Below are 14922 nucleotides of genomic sequence, written 5' to 3'. Positions count from 1 at the left end.
TGTCTGTTCTGTGTGTCTCTGTGTGTCCTCTCCTCTTCTGATAAAGACACCAGGCATGTTGGATTCGGGGCCCACCCTACTTCATTATGACCTCATCTTAACTAATTGCAATTACTCTATTTCCAAAAGAGGACACATTCAGAGGTACGAGGAGTTAAGACTTCAACATAGCTTTTTTTTGGGGGGGGTGGAGGCACAATTCAACTCCTAACAACTCCTATCCACAGACACCTATGTAAATAGTTGCTTTTCTTCATTGCATTTCAAAAGATTACTGTTCTCCTGATGACGCTTCAAGAAGTGTGGCTCTCACATAGTTACTTCACTTTATAATTGAGGCGTCTATGGCCCAGAGAGGAACAGTCACTAGCCCAAGATCAGATTAGCGGCAGGGCTGAAACTCAAATCTAGGTCAGTTCTCTCCTGGAGTGAAGCCCTGTCTGTCCTGACAGGAGCTTCTCTTTGTATGTGAGGCTGGGACTCACTGGTGATCAAGATAGCATCCACCAGCTAATCCAGCCATCTGTCCATCCACCCGCCGTTCCAGCGCTTCATCTCCCAACGTGCAAGCACAGTTACTTGGTGAAGCAATTCCTGCTCCTACAGGCAGGGGTCTTATTCCTGAATGTTCCCACGTGTGACTGGGGACTCTAGGGTGTATGTGACACCGAACCTTGCAGGTGGGTTGAGGCTAAAAGAGGGATCTATTGGTTCGCGTGTCAGGAGAGGCACAGCTGGATCCAGAACCTCCAACAAGGCCGTCGTCCCTCTTTCCTCCTCAGGGTCCCATGTCCTTGTATTGACATCATTCTCAGACACACGCACTTCGTGGTAGGAAGCATATGTCCCAGCATCTCCGGGCTCATCGGAATGAGAAGGAGAGTCTGCCCTTGCCCCAGGCTCCCTCCAAGGTACGGCGGAGGGCTTTGATGGCCGCATGCCAGGACCCATTTCTAGAGCCGGGAGTATTTGGCTTTCTGCTTGTCCAGACCTGGAGTGGGTGAATGGGGTCAGCGCCACCTGAACCACGTTGACTTTGAAAGGGAGGGCAGTGGTTCCCCCTAAGGCTGTTAGGCAGGCAGAACCCATCTGTCCAGTGCGGTGAGTTAGCTCTGCTCCTCTTTCACTGGCTTTTCACCAAATATGCAGTTATGTACAGGGGTGACTGGGCGAAGAGACTGGCGGGCCAATTGGAACCATGGACTGTTGTTTCATCTCCTCTGTGTGTCTCTCGTACTTCTCTCAATCGCTAGATGTTTACTTTTCTATCCGCCACACACAACCAGACGACACTCCTTGAGAGACCAGATCCTTGCCTTGTTTCCCTTTGCAAACTCAGCACCCAGCACAGCAGGCGTAGAGTAGACTCTCATCGGGTTGGGACTCCCTCATAGGACCCAGGGTGTGGTAGATACTCTGTAAAAGTTTGCTGAATGAATGAGTGAATAGTTGGAAAGAAGCGTGCATTGATAGATGGATACATGCATGGATATGTGGGTAGATAGATGCACGGAAGGGCAGATGGATGGATAGGTGGATGGATAGATTGGGGGATGGCTGGATGAGTCGATGCAGGGTAGATGCGTGAGTTGATGGATAGATGGGTGGACGAGCTGTTGTATGGATGCAAGGAGGGAGGGGGTAGTTGACAGACGCTACCATAATCATCACTTAGTCACAACCCCGTGTGCAAAGGACAGCTCCTGTCAAGGGCAAACGGCTCCCTGATTCTCTCGTCTGGCTCGCTCATTTCTGTGACACACCCTACTCACTTTCTTTTCCAATACAGGGGAGTTAATGCTTCTTTGCCTAGTGAATTCCATTCTGATTCTGCTATTTATTATTGAGGACAGTGACAAACCGTGCTGCAAAGGACAAGGGCCCAGGTGTCTGCTCAGAAAGAGAAGGAAACAGTTAAGAAGTAGGAGCTGTGCGCCCCCTCTCCCTTCCTGCAGACCGACTTCATCCACTTGGTGGTGAAGACAGCTGGGGTAACCCCCAGTCACATCCTTCCGGCCCCGTGGAGAAAGGCAGCTCTCCTTCCCTGGCTTGTACAAACCATAAGAGCCCAACCGTCCCGGGCGTGCTGCTCTGCAGGCAGCCAGGATGCTGGCACCTTCTCCTGGTTTGTGCTGTGACTTTCCTAACTGTGCCACCCATGGAGACTCATAAGCTCTTAGGCTGCCTCCACTTCAGATGGGAGTTGACCCCCCTCCGCCCCCCCCCCGCACCCCCACCCGGGAGAGCATAACACTTCACCCCTAAGGAGTTTGCTTTCCCTACTCCCCTGGCTGTGCCCTTTGTGCCTCCTGGGAAAAGGGCCAACTCAGCAGTCAGGCTCAGAGGGAAACCCTCTTGGGAAATCAGCCCAGAGGGACCACCTGTGCTGGGGAAGCAGGGTTATTAGGAGCTGGACGGACAGAGCGCGTTCCCACAAGCACTGTGGATCCACTCACCTGCGTTAGACGTCAGCTCACGTGAGGTTCAGTCAGGTCGCTCGCTGGATGCTGAGCAGAAAGGCTCTTTTCCTGCTGCCTCTGCCATGCTCTCCATGGGGCGCCCTACAAGAGCAGCTGCCACTGAGCGTGCATTCAGCTCCTCCTACGTGCCAGGCTCCCTCCTACCCCCATGAGACAGCTATTAATATTCCCATTTTACAGAAGAGGAAATGAGGCTCACAGAGGTCAGTAGAGGCTCCGAGAGTTCACGCAGCCTGTAAGTGGCAGAGCCAGGGCTCAAACCCTGATCTCCCTGCAAGTTCTCAGCTGCTTCTGTGGTCGGGCATGACCGGGACTCATCAGTGCTCACTGCTGGTCCATTTTGGAGTTTAATCAATGAAAGCCTTACTTAGCTTTTTATTTTCTCTATCAGCAATTTGTGAACCATCATAGCCTATAAGTGAGAAAAATAGCCCACAGAAACAAAGATTGATGTTTAAAAACTGGAAATGAGTCAGTGTTAGGACTTGTGTGCCCTTTCTGTTTTGGCTGCTGGAATTGAGTAAAAAGCACCGGCCCTTACGAGATGTACTTTGAGGATCCCTGAGCGCTCCCCACCGAGATTTCATCTGGAGACCTTCCTTTCTTTGGGTCTGAAATCCTTTTTGATTTTAAAAGAGTTTAATTAAAATGACAATACCTCTGAGAGTGGTCACAGAAAACTTTGCTGTCTTTTGCATCAGCTAAAAGTTTAAGCAAAGGAGCAGAGAGTGAGTGAGGCCTTAGGAAAGGGACATAGGATGCTCTCCGGTAGGCAGGAGGCAGGTGTGGACCCTGCAGAGGTGCCCGGCCCACTTTGCCTCCATCGTGATTTTACCTAGGGCCTGCTGGGAAGGGAGAATATTGTGTCTACCGGTTCTCGGCACATTACTGCTCACTCGGACACATTGAAGCTTAAAGCAACAGTCAACATTCATGATCTCACATGGTGTCTGTGGGTCAGGAATCTGAGAAGGGCTTAGCCAGGTGGTTCTGACTCTGAATCTCTCCTGAAGCTTGAGGGTGCAAGTGAGATGTCAGCTGTCACTGCAGTCTCATCTGAAGGCTTGGCTGGGCCTGAAGGATCTGTTCCAAGGTGACTCACTGAACTTGGCTGTTGGCAAGATGATACTGGCCCATGGCAGGAGGCCTCAGTTGCTCACCACGCGGACCTACCTCCCAACAGGGCTGCTTGAGCCTCGTTACAGCGGTGACTGGCTTCCCCTCAGAATGATGAGTTGGGAGGAAGGGAGGAAGGGAGGAAGGGAGGAAGGGAGGGAGAGAGAAAGAGAGAGAGAGAGAGAGGAGGGGAGTCTGTGATGTCTTTTTATAACCTTGCCTTAGCAGTCACCCTTCTCCATTTCTGCACTCTCCTACTGGTTGCACCATTCAGTGTGGGAGGGCCCTACACAAAGGTGTGAATACCAGGTGGGGAGATTTTGGGGGGGCTATCTTGGATGCCAACTTATAGCTACCACACTCATTATCTTCATTTTGTAAGTGCTCGAATGGGAGCATGAAGAGCTCACCTGAATGTGTCCTGGAGGTTTTGTGAGGCAGGGATCGTGTCAGTATTCCTGGCTGCACAGGGTCCAGCGTTTTGTGGCTGTTCAGTAAACACTTGCGGCTGTAGGAGACGCATGAATGAATACATATGTGCTCGAGAAAATAAAGTGGCTGTTGAAACGCAGTCCATTTTATTTACTGTTCCATTAACCGTCTTTAGGGAGCAGGATTGAGGAACAAGATGTTGCATTGCTAGATTTCTCGTGTCATTGACTTTTTGTGCACGCGCGTGTTGCCGTGGCTTATTGTTCACCACGTCCTCTGTTTCTTTAAGACCTGAATCTTCTGTTATGTTGTTGAAGGGAAGGGGTGTCAGAATTTCCACAGGGACGGTCCCTCCCCGCCTTCAGATGATAAAAGGGTCACTTTAATTGAAATAGAGTTATAACTGTTTGCCAGATTTAAGCATAGAGCATCTCACATGTCAAAACCTCAAAGCGGAGAGATTATATATACAGGCAGCATATATATGTGTATAAGTGTATGTATAATTTATGGAATATTTCTCCTATTCGCGCTCTCTACTTAAGCTATCCATTAAAGCCCATCACATTAATTTAATTGAAAAAATTCTGGGGGAATTGTATTAGCTTTTTTCCCATTAAATTAACATTACAGCCTTTAAATAGATGTCCGGGATGCCCATTGTTGCTAACAAAATTATTATGCAAATTGAAATCTGGCCTTTCTGGATTTGGCCACCAGCTTCCCACCCTCCTCCTCCTTCCGTGACCCTGTTAATTTAATTGCCCTTTCCCCGAGTTCCCGGGCCACAGAAGTGGGCCTGGAACCCCGGCCTAAGCCAGAGGCTCCGTGCGGGGCTGCGAAGCGTGGTCCAGGCTCACAGCAGCTTAGCGTTCCAGACTCCGGCCTCCAAGGGCCTGTGAAAACACTCGTGTTCCCAGGAAGAAAAGCGGACGGGCGGTCTCCCCCCATGCCCCTCGATGGCCAGGTGTGTGCTTAGTATTAAAGAGCGTGGGTGTGTGCGTCTGACCAGCTGGGTTTGAAATCGGATTCTGCCCCTTAGTAACTCTGGGATTTGGGGCAAATTTCCTAACCTCTGTAAAGCCAAGAGAACGGCCCCTTGTTCAAGGAGGACTTGAAACAGTGAACAGCACAACCCGCCCCCCCCCCCCCCCCCCCCCCCGTCCCCCCCAGGTAGGCACTCATTAAGGGTTGCTGTTGTCATTTATCACTCATTCAGCCATCCATTCACTCGGGAAAGACCCCTAGAGCCCTGCCCTGCCAGCCACTGGGCAGGGCTCTAGAGTTCATCTCCTAGAGCTCGCTCCTGTGGTGGGGTGGGGGTGGGGACGGGATAAACAGGTCAATAGTACGATTGTGGATACAGGTAGTTGTTGTTGCCATTACTAGCATGGCAAGCGTGTGTTTATAAAGTGAGAAGTGCTGTCCTGTTAATTAATCAACCACTCTGACCTGCCTGCTCCGCTGAAACCTCCAGGAAGTAGAACCAGCTCTTTCCCTCAGGCTGGATCAGAGAGGCGGGTTAGACCGTGGGCCCAGTTGGAAGGAGCTTTCTCTAGAATCTGAGCTGCTAGATCACTGGAGCCAGCAACTGAGTGACTCCAGAGCAAGATCTCTGTGAGATCGGTGTTATTCCTCTCTCAGATGGGGTAAGGGATCCCCAACCAAGCTCATGAAGGGATCCCCAGGTGATCTCTCCCTTCAGGCATTTCCAAGGGGAACTTCTTTTCTGTCTCATCTCATCTTTCTCATCTGTTTAATCTCTAGGAGTCTTTCCCATTTCATGAATGTGCTCTTCCATTTGCACTAGTCTTCCATAGACACTAAGTAGATGAAGATGAATCTTGAAGAAGGAAAAGTCAAAGCTTCCTTTACCTGTGGGGGTTGAAAACACGCCCTTGAAATAAGCAGCAGGGGTGGAGACCAGCCTACCCCAGTCCACCGGTTAGTTCTGCCATGGAAACTCCTGAACCCTAACCCTAACCCTAATCCTACTGATAGGCTAGAGCCTGGAAAATACATACCTTGTTTCCTGTTGTTTTGGTCCTCTATCGCTGCCTCACAAATAAGCTCCAACCACAGAGACTTAAAACAACAGGCATTTAGGTTTCTGTAGGCTAGGGATTCAGCAGCAGCGCAGCTGGGCAGCTAGGGCTATTTCACGTCACCAGGGTAGAGGTTATTTAGAAGTTTTCATGCTCATGTCTAACATCTGGATTGGGAAGACTTGTACAGCTGATGTCAGGAAGAGCTGGGCTCCTTGGGTGTACATTATATCTCAGTGTGGCCTCTGCACAAGGTCTTTCCATCATGGCGGCTTCAGGGCAACAGGACTCCCTTCATGGTGGTCAAGACACCCAAAGCAGGTGGCCTGAGAGAGAGCCTGTGTGTCAGGGGGAAGCCATATCACTTTCCATGACCTCTTCTGGGAAGTCATGCCATTATTTCTGGTACATTCTGCGGGTTGCAGCAGTCACAAAGGCCAGCTCTAATGGAAGGAATGAGGAAATAGACTCCACGTCTTGCCGGCAAGTGGCAAGGTTCTGGAGGCCCACGAGGCACTGCAGGTACTGCAGAGGGTCACGCCTGCCCTGACACGTTCCTGGTTGAGATGATCGTGATGGCTGTAGACTCAAATATGCAAAGTAAAACGATAAAGCTTCTAGGAGATAACACGAGAATTTCTTCATGACTTTGGGATAGGCAAATGTGTCGTAACAAGAAATCTATTTTGATCTGCCTCTGGTTCCTGACACAGAGCTCCTAAATTACTCTTGGAATTTTCTGGGTGATAGGCGCATCCTTTGTTTGAATGAGGTGACTTTCAGTGGTCTCCTGGATGGCTTCAGCATGGGGGCTTGAGCTGCAGAAAGATCAAGCCATGACTAGAAACTTGGAACTTTCAGCCCCACCTCCTATTCTCTGGAGAGAGGAGAGGGGCCGGAGATTGAGTTAATAATACGTCATGCCTACGTGGTGATGCCTCCATTAAAATCCCTGAACTATGGGGTTCAAAGAGCTTCTGGGTTGGTGAACGCATCCATGTTCCAGAAGCATCCACTCTATGGAGCAGAAGCAACTATGCTTGGGACCCTTCTGGACCTCACCCTATGTACCTCTTCATTTGGTTGTTCATCTATATCTTTTATAATAGATCGGTAAATATAAGTAAATGTTTCCCTGAATTTTGTGAGCTCTTCCAGCAAATTGCTGAACCTGGAGGGGGTGGGTCGGCATCTGAGTGGGGGCAGTCTTGTGATATTGACCCTCTGACCTGTTGAGTCTGATGCAAACTGCATGTAATTAGTGTCCGAATTGAATTATAGGACACCCAGTTGGTATCCCGAGAACTGGGAAATGGGTTGGTGTGGGGGGAAAAACCCCCACACATTTGGTGTCGAAAGTGTTATGAGTGGAGAAACAGTTTTTCTTTAGCAAATATTTCTGAGGCAGGATACACACATATGCACACGTGCACACACACAACTAATAATAAAGAAAACAATTGATCAATTGGACTTTATTAAAATTAAGAACTTCTTTTCATCAAGACTCCATTAAGAGAATGAAAATGGAAAAAAAAAGAGAGAGAGAAAATGCAAACCAAGAGTGAGAGAAGATAGTTGAAATAAAGATATCCAACAGAGGATTCATATTCAGAATATTTAAAGAACTCCTATAAATCAATAATGAAAAGACAAACAATCCAATTTTTTTTTTAAATGGGCAAAGCACATGAATAAGCTCTTCACACAAGAGAAATCCAAATGGCCAGTACACCTGTCAAATCAATCTCATGAATCATCAGGGAAATGCAATTAAAAGTACAATGAGAATTTTTATAGATGCAAAAACTTTTATCTGGACACCTAAGATTTTTGCATTTTACTGTATAGAAATCTTACACATATACATACAAAATTGGCTAAAATTACAGAAAACAAGAAACCTGATACCATGTTGATACCATGTTGGCAATGCTTAGAGTAGCTGTAACTCTCATACACTGAAGGTAGGAGGGCAAATTAGTACAACTACTTTGGAAAATCAGTTAGCCGTATTTACTAAAGCTTACTATAGCACATACTCTTCTACTCTCCGAATATGCTCGATAATGAAGTGTAAGTGTATGCACCAGAAGAGAGGGTCAAGAACGTTCATGGTGGCATTATTTGTAATAGCCCTTAGTCCGTCCATTCCAGCTGCTGTAATAGAATACCACAGACTGAGTGGCTTACAAACAATAGACATATATTTCTCAGTTCTGGAGGTTGGGAAGTCCAAAATCAAGGCGCCGGCAGATTCCATGTCTGGGGAGGGCCCACTTTCTGGAAGAGTGAGGGGGCTGTCTGGTCCCTTTTATGAGGCCACTAATCCCGTTCATGATGGTTCCACCCTCATGACCTAATCACCTCCCAGAGGCCCCGCTTCCTAATATTGTCACACTGGGAATTATGTTTCAACATGAATTTTAGAAGGACACATTCAGTCTACAGTAAACCTCAAATTGGAAACCACCTCAATATCATCAACAGCAGAACAGATACATAAAGTGTGGCACATTCTTACAATGTTATAATTGTAACACTACATGTGGAACACTATATAGCAATGCAGTTGGACGAACCCACACAGGAACATGGATGGATCTTGCTCACATATCGAGCGAAAGAAAGTGCTGTGTGATGGCATTTACATAAGGTTCACAGCTAAGCAAAACCAGCTATGAATATAGAAGTCAAATTAGTGGTTATCTTTGTCGTGGGGCATGGAGATGACAGGGAGGCACACGACGAACACTTCTGGGCAGTTGATAATATTCTGCGTTTTAATCCAGGTGGCAGTTATGAACATGCGTTCATTTTGTAAAACTTAATCGGATTTGCGTGCTTTTATCATATGCATATTATATGTATTTCAATTTAAAAGTTTACCTTTTTCTATTATTGATTTTTCAATTACAATTGACGTTCAATATTATATTAGTTTCAGGTGTACAGCATAGTGATTAGACGTGTATATAATTTACAAAGTGATTCCCCTGATAAGTCTAAAAAAATACTTAGGAATAAATTTAACCATGGAGGTAAAACACCTGTACGTGGAAAATTATAAGACATTGAAGTAAGAAATTGAAGAAGATACAAATAAATGGAAGCATATACCATATTCATGGATAGGAAGGATTAACATTGTTAAAATGTCCATGCTACCCAAAGCCATCTACCGATTCAATGCAATCCCTATCAAAATACCAATGGCATTTTTCACAGAACTAGAACAGATAATCCTAAAATTTATGTGGAACCATGAAAGACTCCGAATAGCCATAGCAATCCTGAGAAAGAAGAACAAAGTTGGAGGTATCGTGCTACCTGACATCAAATCATACTACAAGGCTATAGTAATCAAAACAGCATGGTACTGGCATAAAAACAGACACTTAGATCAATGGAACAGAATAGACAGCCCAGAAATAAACCCACACCTATATGGTCAGTTAATCTATGACAAAGGAAGTAAGAATATACCATAAGGTAAAGACAATGTATTCAATAAATGGTGTTGAGAAAACTAGACAGATATGTGCAAAAGAATGAAACTGGATCACTTGCTTACACCATATGCAAGAAAAACTCAAAATGGATTAAAGAATTAAATGTAAGACCTGAAATCATAAAACTCCTAGAAGAACACTCAGGCAATAAACTCTCTGACATTGCTCATAGTAATAGTGTTTTGGATATCTCTCCTCAGGCAAGGGAAACAAACAAACAAAAAGACAAATGGGATTACATTAAACTAAAAAGTTTTTTGCGCAACAAAAGAAACCGTCAACAAAATAAAAAGTTTACTTTAAAAATATAATTATGCCAATGTTCTGTAGCAGTTGTCAGCAAACTATAGCCCCTGGGTCAAATCTGGCTCACTACTTGTTTTATAAATAAAGTTTTATCGAGATACAGCCCCTTCATTTACATATTGTCCAGGGCTGTTGATGCACAACAGTGACAGTTGAATAGTTGTAAGAGACTGGATGGCCCACAGACCCTAAAATGTGTGCTTTCTAGCCTTATATAGAAAAATTTTGCTGACTCCTGTTGTATAGTATATTACTTTGGAGACTCATTCAATGCTTCAGCATGTATTAGAGTTAGGACTGTTTTTCAAGGAAAATGTTGGCTCTATTGAAAGGCTCTCCTTCAGTTCACCCCCATGCAGGAGTTGGGGTGTCTTCTATTAGCCATGTACTCTGTTGGGCTAAGTGCCTTAAGATTCCATACTAGGAGGCCAGCCCCACTTTGTCTTCCGGTGATTCTCAAAGTCATTTGATTTGTTTTGTATTTTCTTTCCTAATTCTGCTTTTAAAAATTACCGATCATTTGAATTACAAAAGTAACACATATCTTTTGTAACAATTCAAACAGCAGAGAAGTGTCTAAAATAACATTAATAGTCTCTCCACTTCTCTCCAATCCAACTCCCCAAGCCAATCACTATGAACAATTCGGTATAAATGTTTCCCTACTGTTTTCTTTCTTTATAAACACATACAGAAACCCACTTACAGGGTGTGACTTTTTTTTTGGTCTTTTTATTTTTTTTTTAAATAAAACATAGGCTCACACTTGCTCTTATTCGCTTTAACAAGTTGTCGCAGGCGTATCTTCCAGTCAATATGTACAATCTTATTTCATAATTTTTAATAGCTGCACTATATTCCGTAATATAAATCATGATTTATTCAACCATTTTCCTATTAAAGTACATTCGGACTGTTTCCAGATTTTTAAAAAACTATTATAAATGATGCTACAATAAATTTCTTCATATATTTATGTCTTTATATATTGGCATTTTCATTTCTTGTGGATATATTCCCAGAAGTGGGAGTGCTGGGCCACAGTTTAAATTTTCAAAAATACCAACAGTTGATTTTCTACAACATTATAATAATTTACAGCCCTCCCCTGATGGTGTTTGAGAAGTGGATTCCTTACACCCTTGCCAGCTCTGGATGTTACACATATTTTCCATTTTTGCCAATCTGATGGGTAAAAAATAGTATCTCATTGTTCTCATTTGCATTTCCCTGACAAGGGAGCCTCAGCCTCTTTTCATATGTTTATTGGCCATTTGCATTTCTGCTTCTGTGAATTCTGTAGCCTTGGCCCGTATTTCTACTGGGTTATTGGTCTTTTTCTTATTAATTTGTAGGATCGTTTTATAAATTAGGAATATTAATTCTATTAATTATATGGCTGCAAGTATTTTCTTTGTTTATTGTCTGTTTTGTCATGGCTCTGCTTTTGATTAAAATAAATTTAAATGTATGTCCCCCCAGGATCTTGCTAAGAATATAACTAAAACTGTTTGCTTTTCAATTCTTATCAGAATCTCAGCAGTGAGAAATAGTATACGTGGAGCTTTATTTAAAGCAATGGTTCTCAAATATTTTCTAATTTTAAGTAAGAGGAACCCTCCCCCAACCTCACACCCCACTTCCCCCCCCCCAAATACATTCTTAGGTAAAAGAGAAACTGCCATAGTTGAATTAGATCTGCCGGCTTAGCTCTCTGCTTGTCAAACAGGGGCCCTTCATCTCTCTCAAGCAGCCCCTGAGACACTGTGAGAACCACTGGTGCTCCATGGAACCTCGTTTGAGAATCGCGGACAAAGGCTCTGCAGCCTCTTCATTATTTAATCAGTTTTCTACATGTGTTCCATAGAATATTAAGTAGGATATTAACAAATGCTTTGTGAAGAAAGCTCTGGGATTGTTCTGTGGCCTGCCAAAATGAGGCACTTTCTCTTTTCGAGCTAGATCACACGTTCTTTTGACATGGAAATGCTAGTGTACCAAGAGACAAGAACTGGACAAAGGGTGACACACACCCTGTGTTTCCTTTCATGAACAATGCTGAAACAGACAGTTATGGCCCTGGCTGCTGTCGGGCCATCTGCTGAGGTGCAGCTCTTTAGTTTTCTGACTGCTCTGAGGAACGATTCTCAAACTAGGTTCCACGGAGCACCAGTGGTTTTCACGGTGTCTCAGGGGCCGCTAAAGAGAGGTGAAGGGGTCCTTTGCCCCTTTGCCCTTAGAAAGCTAAGCCATCGGACCCAGTTCAAGCATGGCAGTTTCCCTTTCATCTAGCAGTCGAGGTCATGGATAACCAAGGGGACTTGTCTGACATCTGCAGAGGTGACCCGCAAGAAAAAGGGGTGTGCTGACTCTTTATTTTCTCAAGGGCACAGATTGTGGGCTCTAAGTAACATTCAGTCACACCTTTCTTCTGCCTTTTTGGAATTTGGAGGGACAAATTTCTCCATAATAGTTTTTTTTGGTCATAAAAAACGAGCAAGTAAAAAGCATTTTAAACAAAAGTGCTTTAAGCGGGAGATTTGCAGATACTACTTTGTTTCCTTCCTAGGTCCTTTCAAGAAAGGACAAAGGAAAGAGAAATTGGCCTACCTTGTTTAAGAATAGCAGTCTGTCAATCCCACCTGTTCTTAAGAGACAGAAAAAGTCTTTACATAGCAGGATCAGAGATTTTCCCTGGGTTCTTGCACAACAGTGGTCAAAGGAGCTTGGGACCTGCTGGGTTTCTTTACTGCAGGACTTCTCAGAGCCTTTAAAATGCTACTGTTCACCATGAAGTTCCAAGAGGAAGACATGGGGAGGTTTCCCACCTTTCCTTGACCACAGAACCCTTTGTGAGCCGAGCTTGCAGGGTGGGTATTCCATTGTACACCCTTTAGAAGTTGGACCAGTTAGTCTTACATATTTCCTTAGATAAAACCAGACTCTCAGAGACCTGCAACCTTTAATTTTATCCCTCTGTTTTGGCCACTTGTAGATTTGCTTGTATGGAACTTCCCTTAACATGTATTGGGAGACATTATAGAGAACTCATTGTATAAACTGGCTATTGTTTGTATTGCAGGGAGGTTGTAATTTTATACAGCCTGTTATTAGTAAAAGCTGTGTTTCCCTAAGCAATTGGTTTGCTTATATCTGACACCATGAATTTTGTAAGTGATTATACTTTTCTCTTTGCCCTTACCGCCAGGGTACTCAAACTAGATTTCTGGGCCACTACCAATAATGGTACAGAAATCTGTGGTATGTATTTTGGATACCGATCTCATCGTTTATTTCAACATATTTTCCTACCTTTATTTTCCCTTAGTCCCATTTCCTTGTTTTAAAAGTTTTATTTTGTTGCATTGATGTATGTAAATAAGCTACCTTCTAATCCTTTTTTATTACTGTAGTGGGGCATAATGATAAAATACATACCTACCTACATATTGCAACTAGCCTATATTAAATGCTTACTGTATGCAAGGTACCTGCTAGGGCCCTGGGGAAATCGAGATGAACAAGTTGTGTTCCTGGTCCCAGAAGGATTTACAGTGTTGCTGGTGAAACAGTCAGACTAAGTAAATTACCACAATCGATGGGCATAAAGAATCACTACAATGTTGTACGTTAAGTAATAAGAGAAGTATATTTAAAGTACTCTGGATATGCCAGAGAGACTGCATAGAGCAGGGGTGTCCAAACTTTTTTCAGTGGTTTTCACCAAGGGCCATATGCGGTAAAATACACAAAGAGCCGGGCCACTCACTCGAGGTGAAGTACGTATTGCCTCACCTGGTTTATTTAAGTAAAGTAAATATATTTTTGGAATTTGCTGCGGGCCAATTAACAACAGATCGCGGGCCACAGTTGGCCCGCGGGCCACAGTTTGGACACCCCTGGCATAGAGAGACTGCACAGAGATAGAGCTAACCAAGGACCCCCAGCTATTTCCGGTCCCAGATGTCCAGGTCTTTCCAGCGGCAGCTTCCAGAAAGGTGAGTGAAAGGCCCTTCAGAAGATTCCAGCCCTGGCCTCACCCCCCGCCCCCATCCACCCCCAAGCTAACACTGCGTAGAGCAGAGAAGACACCTCTAAGCCCCGCTCAAATGACATGAGTGAACAAAATAAATATTGCTGTTTCGAATAAAAAGGAAAAGAAAACAAATAATAAATAAAAAGGAAAAAAAGAAAGTGCTGTGGGGACCTAGTAAAGGAGCAAATAACTTTGGGCAGAGGGAGAGGAAGGTTGCGGGGAAGAGTGGGAAAAGGGATTATTGGGCTGAGCCCACGGGTGAAGTTCAGGGTGTTTGTTCACAACTTGAAAGGATATGCAAAATAGTGTGTGTGGGTCAGTGCATTCTTTGAGACGAGGGTCCATAGCTCTCATCAGATTGTCAGAAGTGTTCGCGTCCTGACCCATAGAAGATTAAGGCCCATTTCCTTGAAAGGGTGAGTGGACAATTGCCAGGACAACAAAGAATGGCAAAAATGTGCAAAGGTATGGAAGCATTGGAATCTGTTTTGGTGACTATATAGGGAAGAAGTGACTGGAGAGTCACATTAACTCATTTGATCATTCATTCAACAAATAATTTGTTGAGCACCTACTATGGATCATACCTTGTGCTTGGCATCAGAAATGCAGCAGTGAATGTGATCATTTGTCCCCTACGGACCTCACAGGCTCTAGACACTTCCCCAGAAGGTTATCCTAACCCCCAAAACTCTTTCCTATTGGCCTGGGAGATGAGCTCCAAAGCCCACCATTCTTCCTCTAAGTATTTTAGGTTCCGTCTTCTCTCCCTGAAGCCCTCCTCCCCACCCTTTTTTCCTACCTTATAGAGCAGTCAACAAGACACAAGTCACTAAAACCCTCCCAGGAAGTAATTTTATAACGTTATTTTGGCCTTTTCTCAATCAACATGAAAGGACCATGATTTCTTTCTTGGGAAAAGAAAGCATTCCACAAAGAATGAAAAGACTTCTTTTTAAGTGGAACCAGGGAATGGATATAGCTAAAAAACAAAG

Source organism: Rhinolophus ferrumequinum, chromosome 25 (genome assembly GCF_004115265.2).
Source record: "Rhinolophus ferrumequinum isolate MPI-CBG mRhiFer1 chromosome 25, mRhiFer1_v1.p, whole genome shotgun sequence".
In the NCBI taxonomy this organism is placed as follows: domain Eukaryota; kingdom Metazoa; phylum Chordata; class Mammalia; order Chiroptera; family Rhinolophidae; genus Rhinolophus; species Rhinolophus ferrumequinum.
Note: the sequence above shows the minus strand (reverse complement) of the source record.